Genomic DNA, 22,711 nt, shown 5'->3' with positions numbered 1-22,711 from the left:
TATATATATATATAAATTATAATATTATAATTGTGAGACTGATTCTTTTGCTGAAGTCCAAAAATTCAAGTTACGTCAGAAACACAGCAACACTCTTAATAAAGGCAACACAGGTATAGAAACAACCAATTAACAAGGTTAGTTGATTATTTGATTTCATATTATGTTTGGAGTCATGGAGTTAGTAATAACACCAGATTGGGAGATAGCCAGGTTGAAATGTTGTTTTTTAAATTATTTTCATTTATCGAGGAAATCAGCTGATATTTCTGGGATTATTTCGATATAACGTATTGAAAACAGGGATCTATTTCCACCCGGAAGACTTTTGTTTAACCTGAAGGAGTTATTAATTTCCCCTTCTGTTATAACTATAGCTGCTAGCTGGGGGATATATTGTCTGTACATATGCTCCCCCCGTTCTGCTAATGGTTGTTTGTATTATCCCACTGTGCTGATGGGTTGTAAAGAAAATCACCCTGATGTGATGACTGTTTATCACAGAATGGCAACGCAGGCATCACATTACCTCAACTGTGTGTGTGTGTTAGTGTATGTGCATGCATTATGTGTGTTATAACTGTGAATCTAGAAGGGATGGAATGGTTCTCAAAGTCCACAGTTCAGTTCATGTTACCTACTGTATATTTGATCACTTTTTTTTTTTCGTAGAAGAGAAAATATTCATCAGCACATATTGTTGTTTAGATCTGAATTTGATGTCACGCTTGACTCCATTGATCAACAAACACCACAAATGATTAATCGACACATCAAATGCAACCTGTGGGTGGCAAATGTGCTCATCATAAAATAATTCACACGCTTTTGACTTCTATTTGACGGTAAATCTTTTTCAAATTTTCTAAGTTGTCACTTTTTCAACTCTTTTATAATCACATTCAGCAACTTGGTCGCACTTTATTTGAAGGTGTTTCCATCTATGGCGGCTTTATGTTGGGGTTTGCAGACTTAGTATCTTTCAGTTTGCCTTGAATGATCTATTGTATAAGCAAAAGGTTTCAACTTCTAACGCTGTGTTCACACCGGACTTGTGCATGTGTGATCGTGGGAGTTGTTTATACACTGAACACGAATTTGCTTCATTCGCATCACACTCTCATCTGACACCAATAAATAAATAAATAAATATTAATTACAAAAAAAAAAAAAAAACTAAACACCTCTAGTGACTCAGATAATCAAGTCCGACAATCAGTGTGTTGGTATCACCGTTGAAATGGTGGTGGTAACCTTCGCTAATGTAATGCTAGCTTTGTTCAGAGTAAAGTACAGTACTTCCAGCCGCTGTACACAAGTAGGCTAACATGAATGCCCTACTGTACTGACCTGGCTCACCATTATTCCAAAAAAAAAAAAAAAACTAAACACCTCTAGTGACTCAGATAATCAAGTCCGACAATCAGTGTGTTGGTATCACCGTTGAAATGGTGGTGGTAACCTTCGCTAATGTAATGCTAGCTTTGTTCAGAGTAAAGTACAGTACTTCCAGCCGCTGTACACAAGTAGGCTAACATGAATGCCCTACTGTACTGACCTGGCTCACCATTATTCAAACTTACTCTTTTTTTCATATGTTCTAGGTTGCAGCAGACGCATCATACTGCTGCTAGCCTCTATCACTTCAACTCTGAAAATGCTGGTCCTGAAAAGCCTGAATGGTTACATTGTGTAACATAAGCCAGCAACTGCATAAATGCCATATTTTCTTTAATTTCACTTGCACTGAGTGCCTAACTTGTGTGCAAAACCCCCGCATGCAGAGCGCACTGAACAGTACTCGATTTTATCGACCCACACGAAGACTCCAGTGGCCTCTGACAGGTGTTAACCCAAGGCACTTTTCCATTGTACCGGTTCTACCCTGAAACACACTGGTTCGGCCCCATATGGTTGCTTTTTCATTACACAGGTCAAGGTAGGCAATGACATCACTGTCATCTGACTTGCCGAAAGATGTAAACGTTTCTTTAAGTGTTGCAGCAAAGAACTCAGCTACACATGCCTACATCCTGATTTTACGCAGGTGAGACAGAGGTGCCCGCCAGTAGCTGCCAAGTCATAAAAATAAAGTACAGTAAATATATATTGTTTTACAACAACACTTAACCAAATTTACAATTGCATTATGTACCCATGGATGAAGTAAGTGAAGTTCATGGTAAAGTTTCTTAAACCCCATGCACGAATGAAATACTGAAGGTTGTTGGAAAAAATTTCCATCCATTCCTCTTTCCTCAATATGGCCACCACACACTGCAAGGTGTCTGTAAAGGAACACACACAAGTTGCTACAGAAAGTGAATGTAGTCTACAGTAAAGACAAAAAATAGGATCTATTGAAAGACTGAACTTGCTCTCATTCGCTCCATTCAAAATGGGCCCTACAACATGCGCGCTGTTCATGGAAATTTTTTCCAACAACTTTCAGTATTTCATGTTCAAGAACATTTGAAGTATGGTTAAGTATTGTTGGAAATTATAATATATTTGTACCGTATATGCTGTATATTTATGACTTGGTGGTGGCTGTGTCTCACTTGATTAAACCCGTAAATTAATTTAATAGAATTTTAAAACCAGTGGCTGAAATTTGGCTACTTGTAAAATCTTGAGGCAGCCCCTCAAGCTATCATGCTGTTTTAGCCAGAAGTCTTGTGAGCCAAGTCAAACATTCCAGTGGCACTTAAAGTTTATCATTCTTTAATCAGCCTGCTGCAATGAGATGACAGTTTACAGCATGATAAAACAGGGTGGTTTCTTGCGAATATATATATATATATATATATATATTTGTATAAAATTGTTAGTGTATTGATGAATTTTCTTGACCCGCAAAGTGTTTATTTGAACACTCTTCGGGAGTACTCGGTCAGAACCTCATACATAAATTATATCACAAAATACAATCTAATGGAGGTAGAAGACAGGGGAGCTGGGGAGATGTTTGTTGTAGAGGAATGAGTAGGGCTCATCTGTCAACTATTATCAGTCGCATCCCAAAATTTGTCTGTCAATACGACTGAATGGGAACTGACAGCCATATCTATTGTGTAAAATAAGACGAGAGATATGTCTACGAACAAATCAACTTCCTGAATGTTTAAACTCCAAACAGAAGAGTCTTGGTTCATGACCATATTTTAAACAGGAACAAAGACAAGTTGGACAATTTCTTTCCCGAGCTATCACAGTATATGTGGTGACAGAATTTGTCTGAGTCAATATGACTGAATAGATATTGACAGCCACGTCTGTCAGGTCAAGTAAAAATGTTTTTCATGAGACATCATTCCAGCAGCCACGGTTAAGGATTTCTGATGATGAAAAGTGCCCCTGGGAGGTGGAGAGCCAAAGCTGCGGTTGAAAAATGATGTTCACACACAATTTTGTGAGGACAGTGCGTGGTCCCCACCTCTTTGCTGCATGTGTTGGTCAAGTGAAAGAAGGTGGGCGGTTGTGGTTGGTGTCTGCTCGCTGTGCCATGGCTTTATCCGGCAACCCATGGCCTTACTATAGCGCAGATCTTGAATGCATGGTGTTACTGTTCTCTCTCCTGTTTTTCGTTTCAGGTAGAACAAAATTCAGAGGCAGATTGTGTAAAATATTCTAACTCTTCAAGCGGGATATAAGGTTCTTCTAAGATGCATGGTTGTGAGGAATGTTGTTCATAGACTTTGATCACACTCCGATTTCAGGATACACTGCCGGAAGAGCTCAAAACAACAAATACATTATTGTCTGAAAGATGGTGAAACAAATGATGAGAAATCCAGGTTCAAAATTCCAGTTTGAGCAAACTTTAAGGCTAATTCACCCGTACGCCTCTGGGGTCTTTTCGCGAGCAGGACCTCGACGGGGAACATTGTGAGATTGCCATCTCCCAACCGTCTATCCTAATTCTGGTCGGATAAAGACCCTACCGGCACAGCCGCCAGTGTTTCAAGTCTGATTAATGTTGTGATTAGGTTAATCCAGCAATTCAATGGAAGGGGAACCATCCCCCTCTGAAAAGTGCCCTCTTCCAAAAGAGGGCTATTGTGTTTCCTTTTTCTCAGTTTGAGGGTGTTGGGACTTGTCAAGTGATTATCTTGAGTCTGAGGTCTGAGATGCTTCTCAGTTATCCCTACCTGCATCCTGTTTTCACATTTCACAGTCATTTAACACATTTTAATTCAAAAACACATCTATAGTATGTCTATTTATAATAAGATTATTATATCCAGAAGCAGTACCAATTTTGAATATCACAACAAACAGGAGCGGAAAATTTGAAAAAAAAAAGCAAGTTAGGGCCAAAATGATACTGATTTGATGTTAATGTCTACCTTTTTAAATCATATTTAATTTACATGTATTTATCCACTTTATTACTGCACTCATCTCAGTCTTTGACCTGCAAATTCATTGGGGTTTACAGTACTTGCCTTGTGAGTTTGCAAGAAACACATTACGTCACCTGTTAAAAGTGACTTTTTATATGCGGTCTCAGTCTTCCAAGTAACTTGTAAAACCTGTGTTCGATTGAGACTCAGTTATTGTTCAACGGCACAGAAGGTAATGAAAGTCATGTCGGAAGAAAAGGCTTACAAAGACCAGCAGAAGCGACAATCGGAGTCATTTCCTGATTTATCACCGGCAATGCAGCAATGAATAGAAGATGTTAATGAAGGTCAAATGACAAAACACTTTCCTTGGGTTCATGGTGAGGTGGGGTCTATTAAATACTACCTGCTGTTCCACACACGCACACGCACACATTAGATCTGAGCAAATCTGTTTCCGATTGAATTGCTGACATTTGCGGAGCCATGGGGGGGCCGTCTCTCTCCCACCCACACACACACACACACACACAACACCCCCCCCCACACACACACACACACACACACACACACACACACACACGCACATGCACCCTCAACTGCTTAATGATTAGAGAACATTCACTTAGTCGCTCCTGTTCTAGAGTAATGTTTTTCAAAAGGTTTACATCCAATTAGCCTTTTAGCCTCTGCATATCTTGAAAGCATGAAAGATACATCATTGTTTATGTGCAATCCCCATGAAGCCAATTTTCTGCTTAATCATCTATTTATTGGAATACAAAAAAGATTGGTGTTATTCATAATCCTATTGAGGACATGAATTTTATAGTTAATTCATACTGAGGTGAGATTTTTTTTTTTTTTTTACGGGTGCAATGTCAGAGAAGCTACTATATAACTGGGGATAAAACATTTTGACAACTTTGAATATTGAACTTGAACATTGAAAAGTAAAAAAATTGTCATGTTCAAGATGGTGGTGCACCGCATTAACACGCTGGATTATTTTGACACAAGCATATGTAGGGAATGTAGAGCCTTCACCCGTCCCCGTCTCGGCTTCTCCGACCAAATCTCCATGTAGCTGGCTCCAACCTATAAACCAATGGGAAAACAGTTTAAGCAAACAGAGTGTCAAGGTGTGGCCCAATGATGCTGCCTTTGTGCTTTAAGACTATTTCCTACCAGGAAAGAGACGTGGACCTGGAGGAATACGCTTCATTTGCTCTGGGTTTCGTCTCAAAATGTGATGACGATGTCTCCACCACCAAAACCATCGCTATGTACCTACAACAGAAGCCCTGGCTGAAAGCAGAGGTGTGAGTACTTCTGAAGGCTTGGGATTCTGCAGTCAGAGCATCGCACTCGGGGCAGCAAGAAGAGAGCTGGCTATGGGCATCAGGGGGACTAAATACATCTATGCTCAAAAATATCCTTCAACTCCAATGACCCTTGGAACATGTAGGCAGTATCACAAACTACAACACCAAGCAAGACCCATGCTCAATCCTCCCTACCAAATGCCCTGAACTAGTTCTTAGCCCACTTTGAGGGCCCCAACAACAACCCCAATGTCAGACTCATAGCACCACCTGATGACACCCCTCACCAAAAATAAGCTGCAGAAAGTCAAAGCAGCATAAGCCAGGTCAGTGTAGTCGTGAAATAAACATATTGTGATCATTTAAATTGGTTTGAAAAGAGTAAAGATCGCCCCTGCTCTTGTCCAAAGATGGACTTCAGTCATCCCAAAGAAAGATGTAACTGTCTTAAAATGACGTGTGTTTTGACCTTTTACCATTTTAACGCCAATTTGCATAGACTGTGGCTCAGCACTGAGGTCCTTTCGGAACTCCATAGGGAAGACCCAAACCCACAACCACCACTTTTAAGATTGGATATCACCCCTTAAAACCACACTGCTTCAAGGTACACCAGGCCCCCACCTAAATGGGCTTAAATATTTAATAGGGGCAGGAGAACACTTACATCTTGGGAGGATGACATGGCTTTAATTTATTTAAGAAGTCCACAGAGGAAGAGTTATTTTAGAGGCAGAAACTGCACGGAGAAGTATCAGTGAGGCATTTTTGTGTTCAGCCCAAGGGGCTTATGGGTAGACTCCTCTTGCAGGGCACCACACAATGAACGTTCTTTTCATGTTCGCGCAGGTAAAACAAAATGCGCAGAGTGCAGAAACAATTTCTTGTCTGCACCGTGCAACAATGTCGGGGTCTGAATAATTAATATAAGGTTTGTTCAATTTGAATTCTTTTATATTTTACAACAGTAAATTGATTCACTGGCCCTGCCGCCCCTCAACTCATTTCATCCTGGATCATTCCAATGCTTGAAGAGACACTGCCGTGAAGATGGTGGCAAGGAGTAGCATGCTCACAAACTCCTGAGCACACAGAAGCGCTGCAAGTTTGAAACTAAAGTGTTGTCACTCTTAATTACATGCAGCCCAATTTACATCACCAGGTATGGCAGGTGTTCCGTGTACTCAAACAGGGGCAACAAACTTGCATGCAGTAATTTATTGTAATTAAAATGTCCCTTTACACTAAAGGGGACGGGGGGGGGGGGGGTGTTTGTGTGGCTGAAAGTAGGGTAAAGAGGGGATGGGTGGGGGCGTGAAGGCTGCTGATGGTGGCACGCTATCATGCAGTTCATCCTTAATGAGTGTGGATTAGCACGGATGATCCGGGCTTTGCAAAACCCCTGGTCCAGGCCCATGTGTGTGTGTGTGTGTGTGTTTGTACATCATGATGCATGGAAAAAGTCCATTTGGAAATCTTTTGCAGAATTGGCCAACATTCTGGAGAGTGTCAGTTTTTCGTTTTAAAGTTAAGAGTTGCTGTGGTTAATCTAAAATGTGTGAAGCGATATTTGTGTGGCTGTGTGTGCTTTCTGTCAGTCATACACAGCACAATACGCCTCCTCCTCCCCCACAGATGAGCATAAAAGTTGATTAATATTTCTCAGCAGTGATTTATTCATCAATTTAATCATTTGTGAGCCGTTGCCATCCATAAGAAAAAAACTGTTTCTTGGCCTTTTTGAAACAAAAATCACCACATTGGCAGAGAAATTTAGATGTCAAGATTTTTCACATTACACTGTGAAGTGAGCCGCTGCTATTTACAAGGGATATAGACCGAACCCTGGTGTGAATAGTGTGAAAATCCATGTGAAACTGACACCTACACAAAGCGTTTATAATTACCGATGGATGACACAAAAGCCGGTCAAGTATTTTTGTTCCTGTTAAAGTTATTATCTAACTAAATAAAGCTTCTCTGCTCAGTGCTAGCACACGTGCATTGGGACCACAGCATTTTTTTTAATGTGTGACATGACTTTGGCCTGAGCACAGAAGTAGCAAAGAGGCAAGCTTTTCAGCAAATAACGGTAGAGACATTATATTGTATTGTATGTCATTGTTGGGGGCTCTAATGGCCTTGTGATGACTTTTTGTCCATAACAGTTGCACTGTCAGACTACCAGATACTGTTAATTTCGTTCTGTCTTGGATTGGGCGAGATGTCACACAACAAGTCTGTCACTGACCTGACTCTGCCCAGTCCTTGCGTGCTTTCTTCAATATTCAGTCAAATTGTCGCAGGGCCGTCGGAGAGGCGGGACAAGCTGCTGTTAAAATCATATCGACAGAGGCATGATGTGCATGTGTGTCTGTTTTCTGCTCAATAAGGCAAAAAAAAAAAAAAAAAAGACGATGGACTCATTCGTGGATGGTGGGGAGGGGACAGTATGGACTGTCTGTTTGACTGTCTATTCTCCAAAAACAACTCGTGGTAATGAATTTTAATTAAATCATGTTTGCTCATCAGCTTGTAAATGTAGCATGAGTTGAAATGTGATCTATACTTTACAATATTTCCCCTTTTTTTCAAGTCACTTTTTAAATGATGTGCACCACATTGTGATTGTGTACGCCACATCAAGTCTCTCGACATAAGTAGGAGGGCACTTTATTGCTATCGGTCAATGTCGAGGATGACGTAGGACATGTCACAGTCTGCGGCAAGACGAACAAAAATTCTGACACGCCAGACTTTCGTTGTGGTGATATTGTCGAGTATGTCACACTGCACGGGCGACTACGCATCAAGACAACTCGAGACACTTCGTTTGTCTGCGACAGGTCTTTCGGCTCAAAATCAGGCTCCATTCGTGTAGTCTGACATCGACTTAAACGCTGCTGTTTACATAAATGCCAATACACTTGTTTAAAACCACTAATTGATTTAACATTCTTTTGCTGGACCACCCCCATGGCATAACCCACAACAGGATTTACAGCAAAATGTCAGTTGAAAAATCACAGAGCCAAACAACTGATGGAGTGGCAATATGTTCCCTGAGAAATTGTTCATAATTAATCCACTGTATCCAGACCTTACAACCCACAATTCCATACACACACACTCACACACATTGACAGCTTCCATACCCATTAGCCAGCCAGGCTTGAGAACACAGATGTGACCACCTTGGCACCTTTCCAGCCCAATATTACCACTGTGCCTTATCAAAGGGCATTGAAGGGGATTTAGCCCATGTATCCCTCGCCTTTAAACCTCTGCACCTTCACCGCAGAACACCTGCTCAGGTTTACCTTTCCTCATATCATGAGCCATTACCACAAGAAACCTACAATAACATTATTTATGGAAGCAGGAACATTTCCGACCTGCGTGCTGTCAGATGAAGTGATTTCTTTTGAATTGGGAAAGGGAGCCATGTATAGGCGGCAGGTGGACTACTCAGATATCAGTCTCCATCCATCCATGTAAATTAAGAATACTAGCTCACCATCACAGAAACAGTAGGTTACCTCACCGATTTTCAAAATCACTTTACGTCAGTTTCATGAATGGCGTCACAAAACTCTCTTCCGTCTTTTTGACGCAGTACTAGAGATTGAACTGCATGGAGATTAGACAATTATGATGAGCAGAATTGTCATAGTGATCAGTATTCTCGTGACATTGCTAGAATTACAATAACTATGAAAATAACATCACAGATACACACTCACCCAAAGCACTACAACTAGTTTTATTTAGAATATGAAAAATATAAACTCACCCCCCCCCTCCTCCTCCCATCCACCTATGAACTTAATGCATTTTAGAAATTGTAAACAGCAAGAATCAACATGCCATTTTTAAAATATACTTAGATGAGGAGTTTCACACACTTTTTACTGTTTGGCCACACATTCAATGGAAGAAGCTGAAATAAAAGGAATTACTCAGACTTATTAAAATCGTACATTGAATTCAATCGTTCCTCAGGGAATATTTGAAGTGATTAGAATGATCGTAAAGGCACACACATGGTAGTGCAGTTCTACCTTCCAACCAGAAACGCAAATGTGGAAACGTTTACAGGTGTAATTAAAGCGACGATTGCATCAGCACTATTCAACTTGTGGCCTGGGGGCCAGATCAAGCCCGCCAAACATGCCGGTCCGGCCCACAGAAGATTGCCAAAAAGAAAAAAAAAAAAAACACATGCGTTCACCACATGGACAAATCCTTATGTTACACATTGCCTGGGATGGCACGAGGTGCTGTGGCTTTGTGCAGTGCTAAGCCTTGCTACCAACAGTCCAAAAAGGAAGCGGCTTCAGAGTGCTTCTTCCTGCACGTGAAATTGAGGAGATTGCAGAGCGGGAAAGGCGGAGCGTTTTTACGCCGGATGTTTCCCTCCAAAGCAGGAGGAGAAGAAGAAGCCTGAGTGAGCCGCGGCGGTGCCTCGCTTCGACGCTCGGTCTGTAAACATGTTGCTATCGAAGTGAAACAAAGAAAGGTTGATTTAGAAAATTGACAGTTGAATACCGAGTGGACCGACAAATATGCGTGCATTGAAACTCCCGAAGGCAGACCGCCGTGTTTGCTCTGTAACCAAGTCAATGCTGTTGCAAGCAAATACAACCTTCAGAGGTACTTCATCACAACCCATGACAAGTTAGATGCCAACTATCCCCCAGGTTCAGATTTGCGCAAGGAAAAGATGAAAAAGCTCACTGAAAACTATCACAAAACATGCTGTCCTTGCCCTGTCCAGGAGAGAGCAACTGCAGCTTCTCTCCATGTTGCATGGATCCTTGGCAAAAAGAAAAATAAAATGATCATAGATGCGGAGATGATAATATAATTAATTTGATTTATTATAGTTTAGTATCGTATTTTCCGCACTAAAAGGTGCACCTAAACACCTTTCATTTTCTTAATTAAAAGGTCACAGCACGCCTTAAAATCCGATGTGCCTTTTGTATGGTTATTACGGTAATGTTTCGACCCCAAAATGGCTCCTTGCTCGAGACATGCTGACCACATAGAGTTCAAACTTAAGGCGATCGGTTACACAGTTGAACACGGAAATAGAGCAGCGGCAAGAGAGTTCACCGTTAACGAGTCAATGTTATAACTTGCTGTTGGTTCAGTGAACTGTGTCGCTGCTTTATTAAATAAGTTTTACTGATTGTTCTGTTGGTGTTTCCTTGAGCATAGCTCCATCTAGTGGATGCATAGTAGATTGCGTCTTATAATGCGGTGTACCCAATGTATGAAAAAAAATTACAAAATAGGCCATTCATTGAAGATGCGCCTCATAAGCCAGTGCGCCTCTTAGTGTGGAAAATACGGTATTGTTGTTCATATGCACACGATGCATGTGAGAAAGAGTAGATGCACATCATGCGTTTATCTAGTTTAATTTTGAAATGCTGACATTTAAAATGTTGCCATAAAATAGAAGTACTTTTTCTTCGAAGTGCTCATTTCCAGGTACTAGTTAAATAAAACTTTAAATGTGGTTGTTGCGTGTTATGCCAAATGTACACATGTACAGTCACAGCACAGGGGAGACATTGTGGCGGTCTGCACCCAGGCCCCTTGGGTTTTTGAAAATGTGACCCCCTGAGTAATTCAGTTGAATAGCCCTGCCTTACATACTTCAGAGTATTTAGGATACTGTCTATAAATATAGTTACAAATGATTAAGTGTCTGAATAGCTGTTAAAGACAAGATCAGTACTATCACAGAAAGTTTGATTCTGAATACAGTAAAAGCAACATTGGATTTGCTGGTAAAAAGAAAAACAAACAAAAAAAAACAATACAACACAATCCATTATTTATGAAGCACTTTCACAACAACAGAACATTGGCAGAGCACAACCGAAATTTAAAAAAAAAAAAAAAAAAACGAATGACCTGCCATGAAACTTTTTTAGGATAAAAAGACACTGAATAAAGCAAAATGCGCATTAATGTTTATGTTATGTGTTGAAGTGTGCTGAAGAAAAAAGGAGGACAAGCAAGGTTATAAAGAATGATGTGGGTCAAAATGTACCCTGGAGTATTTTAAAACACATTTGCATGATTAAAGGAAGTTATTAGCGAGTGAATGTCTATTTTTTACTCAATCCAAAAGGACCTTGACTGATACATCACCTCGCTGATTTTTCCCAATTCAGAAAGCAATATCCGTTTTCTACTTTTTATTCTCACGATTGCTTTTTTCAGCCTTGAGCTGATGCTCATACCAGCGTTGGGATGGTTCAAACAAAGGATAAATGCTTGTCTACAATCTTCTTTCTGAGTCATGTCTCTGAAATCCATTCTTAACTTTATACCTCTTTCCGCTACGTTATTGACAACACGCACTGAGATCACCACTCCTGAGAATTTTTTGAAACCAGCAAATATACCCCAGAGATGTGCCGGTGCTTCCAACAATACATTACATTCAGTGGCTTTCCAGTACACACTTGCGCTGGTCTACCCATTCCAAAAAGTTTCTGAGCAATCATCTCCCATTCATTTGGAGGTATTCCTTAATCCACGTGTGCTTGTACGACGAGTTGAGGAGTTAAATACCAGTTTGCAAAATTCCATTCGACCCTGAGTATATTTAAAAATAAAAACATAAACAAATAATGTTGGTAAATCATTTGGACTTGTTTTATAAGTGGCTCTCATGCTGAAAAAATGTGGTCACCTCTGCCCTATGCTGTCCTGTATGTGGTCATGTTGCTGAAAAGAAAAATGCACAAACTCATCTCTGGGCACGCATTTCATTTCCCACTTTGCCATGCACCATGATGCTCGGCCATCTGTCGCAGCAAGGAGACTCAACGCAATGCCAATATGTTGCAGGGTCATGAGAAAACAAACTGCTATCCACACGGATGGACCAAGTTACTGTCCACCCAACCCCCAAATCCACAGCAAGAACTGAGAATGTTCGAGAGATGTTAAGCTCTGGGATCCCACCTGGATGCTGTTGTTGCGATGACGGGACACATTTCTATTTTCTTCGATGTTGATTTAGAATGACTTGTAGCGTCCGTGCTATTCAGCTAACCCGTCATTGTGGTTGATTAATGGCGACTTGCCTGGCCAAGGGAGTGTCTCATGCGCCGGAGGAAGCGGTAGTACGACAGCGTGTGTGCAGTGAATAAATACTGTACATTAAACACATTCCCCTGCGCTTGTCTTAGCAGCCAAGCGTGTGGGAGGATTGCAGATAATTTTTTCCTCCCTTTCAAACACTTCAGCTTTAGTGTACATATAGCCATGCATTTAGTTACACCAAATGCTTAACTATACCCCCCCCCCCTCGCCCCCCTCCTTTGTGCAATTATAATTGTTCCAAACAATCCCCACATGTACACACACACACACACACACACACACACACACACACACACACACACACACTCATTCACCTGTACCTCCACTCCACTGGCCAGGAGTCAATGCACCATTGGATCGCTCTGCAGCCAACCTGTTTGTTGGCCCTGATTGGCTCGCAAGCACCAACCTGACCCCTGTGGCCTATTAGAATGTTGACAACTGAGGTAATGATGCCCACTGAGGATGCTGGGAGACTGTCTCCACCCAAAAATAGAAAAGATGGAAAAGCCAATAAGAGCATATTTTAACTTCAAGAAAACAGCAGTGATTGTTCTTATTAATATAGATGTTGAGAAATGAACATCCACCGGTCGTACCAATCATTTTGTAGTACTATATATATATATATATATATATATATATATATATATATATATGAGTTCTTGCTGATACTGATATGATAATGAACAAAGTATATTATACATGCACCCTCAGGTCCTCCTCCTCCATCCAACTGACTGCACACTTTGTTCGTCTCCCCAGCTCTAGAACTCTGCCTTGTGACGTCCGCATTTCAGACTCATTAAAATCCAAACTCAAAACATATCTGTTCATTGACTGAATTTTTTTTTTTCTGTCTGTTTGATTGATGTGCACTGTCCTTGACGGTCTTGATAAGACAAGATAATAAAGATAATAACCTTTATTTGTCTCACAATGGAGAAATCCCCAATTTACAGCAGCAAAATTATGAAAGGGAGAAAATAGAAGACAAAAATTAAATAAAGAAATAGAAATAGAAATTATAAAATATAAGCATATTAAAAATGGGTGAGCAGGGGGTGAATTGAAAGGCACTTATAAATAAAACGTCTTCTTCTTCTTCTTCTTCTTCTTATTGGTGTAAATTGGAGTAAGGATGTGTTGTTATTGTTGTATGCATTCATTATTTGTAGCATCATTATTATCACCATTATTATGACTATAAAGTAAAAGCTGTCTCATGATCTTAAGGAAGTATAGGGATATGCCAGCTACAAACTCAGTCCACTGCTATCCATGTAATTTACTTCACAATTTGTTTGTTTTTTTTGTTTGTTTTTGGTTCATGGTATCTTCTCCAAATCTATGACTGTATCTCTGTACTGTTTGTGCCAGTACTCTAAGAAAAGGCTGGAAAATGTATGGTATGGATATCTTGTCTAAATCAATGGAAAGGATCCTGTTAGCAAAGCTGGAAATCTTTCTTAGTGTTGCTGTTAAATTTTTAGCAACAATTCTAGTATTTGTGTATGCCTGCATAGTTTACAACAGATATTGCTCCCACTTTGGTATAAATCACGTTTCAACATGAAGCCTGTTTCATTTTGTTTGCCGAGAACAGGGGTGCCAATGTCTGGCCCTCGAGAGCCCTTATCCAGCTTGTTTTAGATGTCGCCCTCTTTCAAATGATCAGGATCATCATCAGGCTTCTCAGAGCTGCTAATGAGCTGATCATTTGAATCAGGTATGTTGGAAAGGGAGATACCGGTAACGAAACCAGGCTGGATGGGGGCTCTTGAGGATCGAACTTGGGCACCCGTGGCCTCGAACGTATATTTACTCAGATAATGGTATTCCAAATTATCTCGAATAATTAAACCTTTCTCACTGTCAGCCTGCAATTTGTTGTTTTTCATTTTTTATTTTTTATTTATTTATTTATTTATTTATTTTTTTGTTAGCAGTGTTTCAAAAAAATGACTTCACTGATTTGGGCAAAGGTCAGAGAAATAAACTGTAAATGTGCCCAGGTACTGATCCATAGGCTGTGCTCTACAGAGTACCATTTGTGCTCCCTCTCAATTTACAAAAATTACAGCGAGACACTTTCTTCGGGGCCAAGAATGTATTTGGTGAATGCAACGTAACAGCTGCTGTATGTCCCAATTCAGAGTCAAGCCAACAGGAGCTATGAAACTGAAAGCTGCGTCAACCGGAAATGGAAGCAAACAAATACGTATTTTAAAAGAACCAAGCGCCTGAAATTCAGCATCGTACAAGTTTTTTTTACATGCAAGTCCATGAAATGCCCTTGGGAAAAAAAATATATCATGACCACTGATATGAATCTTGTATGAACGTAGAAGACTCAGCATTCATATTACTCAAACATTCCCACGTTGAACATTCCATAAATTATATTCATATCATTACCCTGGAGGAAACTTATCACTGATAAGATCCTCTGACCTTTCACTAGAGATAACCAGTCTCTGTGAAGGCTCCATGGGTGGTGACAAGGATCAAGACACGAGAGCTTCACTTCAAAATCAAATGAGGCTGAATTGCTCTTGTTTATTTCTGCCCCTGTTTTATTTTGCATATCTAAGTCCCGATCAACAAAACAAACAATGCACAACGATTGCTCACATGCAGACTGTATATTAACATTTTCAGACCTGGCTCGTTAGAGATGTGAAGAAGAAAATGATCAAAAAAGAAAAGAGAAAAAAAAACCCGGGGGGATTTCATGTAGATTTGCTCCGCAACTCTCAGGCAATCAGCAGCAAGCCTCCTCTTTGCCTGAGAACTGCCATCCTGTGGTTACAAAGGGCAAGGAGAGAGAATGAGGGATAAACTCATCTCAGCATTTGTCGACTTCTGTTCACCCACCACCTACTACTTGAAGAAGCACTTCATTTACTAGTCCCTTTCATTAATGTTTCTCTTTCATTTTTCCTGTTTTACGCCCCCCCACCCCCTTCCCCTCCCTCTCCCTCTTTCTCAACTTTAAAGGTGCACGTGAGCAAGTAACACGAAGAAGAAGCTGCTGGAGTAGCTGAAGATATGACGTTAAAGACATTTTGAAAACAAGCCAGTGGTAAGTGGGGTCCTTCATTTATGCACAATATTCCGCCATTTTAGGGGAGGGATTTCCTTCTCCAGAGGGAATATAATACTTCGCGAAAAAACAAAAATGCTGACAGCAGAACTTTCTGCACGTCTGTTTTTTTTCAGGGGGGTTTTCATGTTGTCATTGATTTTGTCTGTATTTCTTGTATTTTTTAAACCATTGCACTCCTCTATCGCTGCTCCCATTTATAAATCTGCAACAGCCGCAGTGTAAAATAATCCTATTTGAGGGGAAAAAAAATAAATCGTTTTATGATCCCATTGGGATTATTTTGCCAGATAGTGTGACAGCCATGTGACTTTGGTTTTTGGAAGATTTCGAACTTCATTGAGATTTTTTTATTATTATTTTTTTTTTATGTCAGCCACACCCACGAGGCTGTTTGAATGGCAAACTCAGGACTGATGGCGCATACAGCACCAAGAAGTCCTTTACACCCATTAATCCCTCAGTTAAATCACTGCTGTGTGTTAAATCTAAAAGATATAATCAAAAGACGAAAATGGTGCCATCCTCTGCCTCTAATTGTCGTCACCCCTGTATTTAATTCTGTTAGGGTATGAGGTTTCCAGGGTGGAGGACCCAAGTACAGCAAAGCAATGAGGCAAAAAAAAAATTGTAATAAAAAAGGCGACAAAGTACTAAATTAACCAAGTCTAACAAATCAAGAATCACAGTAACAACGAAACATCATGAGACAAAACACTCCATAAAAACATAAAGACAAATGCTACGTGAAGTGTCAAAGCAATACGAAAAAAACAAAACAAACCGACAGACTGACCGAAAACATGGAAATAAATAAAAGAAAAGTGGCAAGACAATGAGCTACACCGGGACAAGACACAGGTGGGTGAAGGAGCTAATGGGTAGGCAGCGGTCTGGTCTGATGAGAACAGATGGAAACGAAAACGGGATACGAACATGGAACACAAGAAAACAAGACAAAAGGTGAAAGAAAATGAAATATAAATGGCAAAAACACAGATCATCACCTTTTGAGAACAGAACATACTGTATGTGAGAACCCATTTCACTTTACCATAATTGCAATTTCCATATCCCATGTCACAGTTTGATTGAAAATGTATCTTTTTTTTTCCTTCACATGATCTCCACAGATTGATGTATGACAAACTGTCATCTTTGCCCAAATGTTTGTGCTGAGCCTGTCCTTCAATATTGACAGGTGAAGCAAGACTAAGCGTGGATGATCATCCACCTGTCACTGACGAATGGCATTGAGTGGCTTTGCCTTCACTGCAGCTATTCTGTCATCCAATATTACACATTGGTGGTCTTTAGAGTGTGAGGCTTCCACATAGTAGAGTAGTGCGACTCTTTTGCTTTATCAATTTCACTAAAAGGTGACGACAACCCAAAAAAATGTCTTTACCATAATATGCTCTATGCGCCCCCACTAGTCCAAACGCGGCATTCTGATTAATGTTGCATATGTAGAATATGAATTAAGCAGCAAAATTCACTCGTTTTTATCCATCTCAGAAGGCAGCCGATTTTGCCTTTTACTGTCGACTGAAAATGACATCAGCAAGTGTTCGACTTGACTTCCCCCTTAAAGCTTTGTTCCACCCAAGTGTGAAATTTCATCGACATTTAAAAACCACACTTCATGCTTGAATATATTTAACCAAACCAAAATGACAGCAATGTGAATAAATTGCTATTCCTTGGCCATTCGCCGTACATCACTCACTTGACCGCATTAATTGACATCACAGTAACAACAATGAACAATTTAAACAGAGAATATCTAAAAGCACAGACTAAAATCTAAATATCCGAAATAGGTCTGATAGAAGAACAGTGTTGTTTTGCAGTGAATGTATATTTGCCGACTTCTGATTTCTAACACCGATACATACATTCTGGTTGGGTTGAGTTGAATTATAGTGTCTAAGAATGAATCCAATCCACTGCTGTTAAATATCCTGCTCACTCTTTCCTCATTGCCCTAGCGTGGCTTGATTGTAAGTACTGTTGGCAGACTTTTTCACAATCACGAACTGTTAGACGAGGTGCAGGAAATGTGTGTCACAGCAGATGCATGTCCAACCATCACTTCTCTATGTGCCTCTCATCCCCTCCCAGCCAGGGCTTACCAGCCTTATATTGAGTGGACCCACTCAATTCAAACCACCTCCAACATACTGCTGGAAATGTGCATATACCACTATAGTCAAAAGCCTTTGAGGTTGTGTGAATTTACTGAAGTTGCTCCGACTCTGTTTGACCCACTGTCATATTGTGCAGAGATTAAAGCACCTCTAAAGAAAGACCTCGATTTGGCATAAAAGCATTGTGAGATGTGTGAGGTGCATCTACAGTGTCACCCACCTTTGCATTAAGCATTTGCCATAAAAGTTGAGAGTTGTAATTGTGTGTCTGTTTTACTCTTAACAGTAGTTAGCCTATGTTTACATGAAAGTACTGTATTAAATGCATAATAATAATAATCGCCTGTAGTAGTTCATAAAGATTTGTGTCATTATTTTTTTGAAAACCTTTTTTAATCGAAACAAACATAGGATTTGTGTTTGCCCATCCCAGTGCACATAAAACCTTGGAACATTTAAAAGGTATAAATGAAAATGAAATTCTTCCACTACACCTTGTATTTTAAGCCTCCAGAGAGATAATGATTGAGGTGTGAGCCATGTAACGCGCAACTTATCCTTGGAAATGCATGTCACTAATAATAAATCGTTTGCAATGCATGTCAGACAAATGTGTCGAATCTGACACCTCTTCTTGAAATCAGGACAACACGAGAGCTGCTTTTACTGTTCATCGCTCCGGTGGGAAAAGCTTTAGTGTTCCACAGATGAAGGATGTTTAGATTGCATTTTGCTGGCTGATTTATTGTGCATTTTTTTGCTGAGCTTTAAGAGGGAGGAAAACATGTTATTGGATCAAAATTCAGTGACTATAATGTTTGATGTTGTTTATCCCAACTGGTGAGTTGGCTCTAACTAAGGCAATTTGGGTCACTTGGCTGATGTATCACTCTGCCTCAAAGGGGCACTTCTGGGGGTTTTATGGGGACCTTTTTTATTTTAGGATTACAACATCAAATCAATTTGATCATGCAATAAAAGTGAGGGCAATTGCCTAATGTTTTTGTTGCTCTATTTTGTTTGCATGTTACGGTTTTCCCCGAGGGTGGCTACACCTTGACTCTTGGTGATGCATGCGCCTTCACTGCATACCGGATCTCCTTAAGCTTTTAGCAAATTGCTCAGGACTTTGCGTTTTAGTGAACAAGCGACGGCAACCACTGGCTGAGCTTTAAAGACAGTTTATAAGGAAAAGAGAGCAGTTAACTCTCGAGTGGCTTCCAAGATGTTAGCAGCACAATTAAACAAAGCTCTGCTAATCTTAACAGCTGGCATCCAGAGACAGTGTTCTCGCAGCACACTGCTATCAGCTGGTTAATGTGCCTTGTGAGCTCCTATCAGCATCATCGTAACAGTGGCGTCACTGCACACTCCACCCGTGACACCCTCATTATGTAGAGCAATGTATCCTTGCTGGAGGGACCCTTGAAGAAGTGTGCAGCAAAAATTGAGGAGGTATGTACAATATGTTAGATTTTGATGGCCCACAGAGTTGAGGTGCAACACTTACCAAAATATTCCGTTACAGTCAGACCTTTGCATCCAAGACAACAAGAAGTTGGTGCACGGGCATGTATTATTTCTCTACTAAGCATACGAACTACAGCTGTGGTTTGAATATTGCAGGGTTATGGCTGTCATTTGTGCAAGCGTGTGTGTGTGTGTGTGTGTGTGTGTGTGTGTGTGAGGATTATTTTAAAAATGGTGCTCTCTACACCACACATCGAAAAGGTTTCGGGGAAATATTCTTTTTTTATTTCTCTACTAAGCATACGAACTACAGCTGTGGTTTGAATATTGCAGTGTGATGGCTCACATTTGTGCAAGCGTGTGTGTGTGTGTATGTGTGTGTGTGTGTGTGTGTGTGTGTGTGTGTGTGTGTGTGAGGATTATTTTAAAAATGTTGCTCTCTACACAACACATCGAAAAGGTTTCGGGGAAAAATTATTTTGTTTGTATTTTAACATATCCTTACATTAGAACTGAGCTACACTCTGAACATGTCACCAGCGGAGCCTCGAGAAACACGCACCACAGTCCACTGATTGGTTGATAGTTATTTCTTCCTTTAATGTGATGTAATCTGTTGGTCTTTATTCATAATATTTTAGAGTCGGAACGAGATCAGGATCGGTTGACAAATATTGGCAGCACATAACATTGCTCTTCTTCAACTCATTGTGGAGTTTAATACTCTGCAGTACACTACTAATGTTGCAGGAATTCTTTGGTGATGCCCGGATTGCCAACCTGCCAACCTATGAAGTGGAGAATCCTAAACCTGATGTTTGACTGTAGTAATACTCATGTAGCAGAGACACACAGCCATTCATATTTACACGTATGAGTCTTCAGTTAACTGAACATGCGTGTTTTTGTACTGTGTGAGCAAGACAGAATGTAACCCTCACCACACAAAGGTTCTGGCCCAGGATCAGAACTACGACCCTCTTGCTGTGAGGTGTCAAAGCAAACCATTGCCCCATTGCGCTGGCCGCTCGGTAATCATCCAGTTTTATTTTTCATTCTATCAGCAGAACTCAACTGCTTCATCAATTGAAACGTGTCATACTGAATGTGAAGTCATTTTTGCATGACATTTCATATCACCATGGAGACCTTTAGAAATTCAGCAACTAAGCAGTTTCAAGTTCCCTGAGTAGCCAGTGCTAGCCAGCCTGTGAAACTCAGGGGAAAATAAACAAACTTTTATGGGTCCTAGCACAAATGGCAGGGATGTGTATATATTGAGGGTGGGGTGCGGAGATACTATCTTTGGGTCTATTAATATAGCCAGTGCCGTGTTTCCTCAGGCCATCGGACTTAATCCAGAGGAATGAGCGTGAATGAGACTGTGGCTCGAGCTTGCCATACCTACTTAAGTTCTGGTTGAGAGCACAGTGCTGTGTGGGCGAATCTATTCTGTCCTGGGCAGGGCACAGCATAAACATTGCCCAGGGAACACAGGCAGACAAGCAGGCAGGCATGCAGGCAGTCAAGCGGACAAGAGCAAAACTATCAGGATGGTTGCCTTTAATTTCCTTTCTACCGCCGCTATGCAAGGCCCCAGAGCTAAAAAAATAAATAAATAATCAAACGAATAAATCACGGAATGAACAAATGTTATGTGGAAATTACCTGCTGTAGCTTTTTTTTTTTTTTTTTTTTTAACGGGGCTTCAATCAAGTACGAACTGTTATCTGCCCACGGACTCTTTCTTACGATAACACACATTCAGTGACAAAATGAATCCTCCTCAACCCAGCCAATGGAGCGTAGCAATGGTTTGCCTGCTCTCTTGCTGTCTTAACTGTTCTGGATTGACTCCATGGCAGACTGGTACTCTGACCTCCTGACCCCCCATGTAAACAGAGCACCACTCTTCCTCCTTGCACTACCCTGTTGCTACACCCCCGCAACACTTAACAACTACCAAATAAGGCTGTCTGAGAAGCAGCAAATCGGTCAGCCAAGCCAGGGAGGAAACCATTAGTGAGCCAGAGGTTGGTAGAAAACCACCTCTGGCATCACTCAGCAGTATCAGCCTCAGCTGCCTCTTTATGGTATGGAAGTGCACGTGCATTCCAACCATTCGTTGCTGAAAGGCATGGTTATTTCAGCGCGCAGCATGGGCACACTTGGTGACCCCGAAAGCTTGAAAAGCACACAGGCATGAGCGTGCACAAAAGACTCGGAAAGCACAAGTGATGTGCATTCAAAGGATGCTACACACATGCAGCTTGCACCCAATGTAATAATGCATTACTGAATCACAAAGAACAAACCTTTACACTCCCGTACACTGTCTTTCACATAAATGCACATGACAATAGTGGTTATTTCAAAACACGTTTTAAACAAACAGTGTTTGAAAGGGTGTACACTAAACATCTACATTGTAATACAGAAGCTTATTTTTAAGCCTGGGAAGATCACTGAATGCTAAAAGTGAATCGTGCAATAATCGTGCAACAATGATGTGCAGTTAATGGAGTGAATGCAGTGAGGACCTGGATTTCTGAAGGATACCATCATGTCAACACGAAGTTGAATTTGTAATTAGAGATTGAGATTATTACCAGGCAGCCTGGTTGTCCAGTGGTCAACCTCACAGTGCGGAGGTCGTGGGTTCGGTCTCAGCTCCGGCCTTCCTGTGTGGAGTTTGCATGTTCTCCCCAGGCCTGCGTGGGTTTTCTCCAGGTACTCCGGTTGCCTCCCACATTCCAATAACATGCATGGCAGGCTAATTGAACGCTCGAAATCGTCCTTAGGTGTGAGTGTTAGCGCGGATGGTTGTTTTTTTCTCTGTGTGCCCTGCAATTGGCTGGCAACCAGTTCAGGGTGTACCCCGCCTACTGCCCGAAGACAGCTGTGATTGGCTCCAGCATCCCCTGCGACCCTTGTGAGTGTAAAGCTCATTGGAAAATGGATGGATTATTACCAATGACATAAACCTGGATGGTAGTTTAATAATGATTCAATCATATTTGGTCTTCTCTTTGCTCTATGTAATGGACATATTCTATATGATATTTTATAGAAAATATTGGCCACGATGCTCTGGTTAATCAGTACTTAAAAAACAAAGATGTGGGATGAACTACATTACAATTTGGATCTAGTTCCATTAAGTCCCTAAGCACTGTTATTTAG

The 22,711-nt window shown here is 40.7% G+C and overlaps 1 protein-coding gene across 14 annotated transcripts in view; it reads left to right on the top strand.

The window, feature by feature from the left end:
• ptprsa (protein tyrosine phosphatase receptor type Sa) overlaps positions 1–22,711 on the top strand; it is a 237,882-nt gene that overhangs the window by 30,750 nt on the left and 184,421 nt on the right. For all 14 annotated transcript variants that reach the window (XM_019875182.1, XM_019875184.1, XM_019875183.1 and 11 more), the window contains exon 2: positions 15,803–15,887. The gene's annotated coding sequence lies outside the window, so the exon portion shown is untranslated. The remainder of the gene's footprint in view (positions 1–15,802; positions 15,888–22,711) is intronic.

Source organism: Hippocampus comes, unplaced genomic scaffold (assembly GCF_001891065.2).
Source record: "Hippocampus comes isolate QL1 unplaced genomic scaffold, H_comes_QL1_v1.1 scaffold132, whole genome shotgun sequence".
Classification (NCBI taxonomy): domain Eukaryota; kingdom Metazoa; phylum Chordata; class Actinopteri; order Syngnathiformes; family Syngnathidae; genus Hippocampus; species Hippocampus comes.
This window is presented reverse-complemented; position numbering and strand designations above follow the sequence as displayed.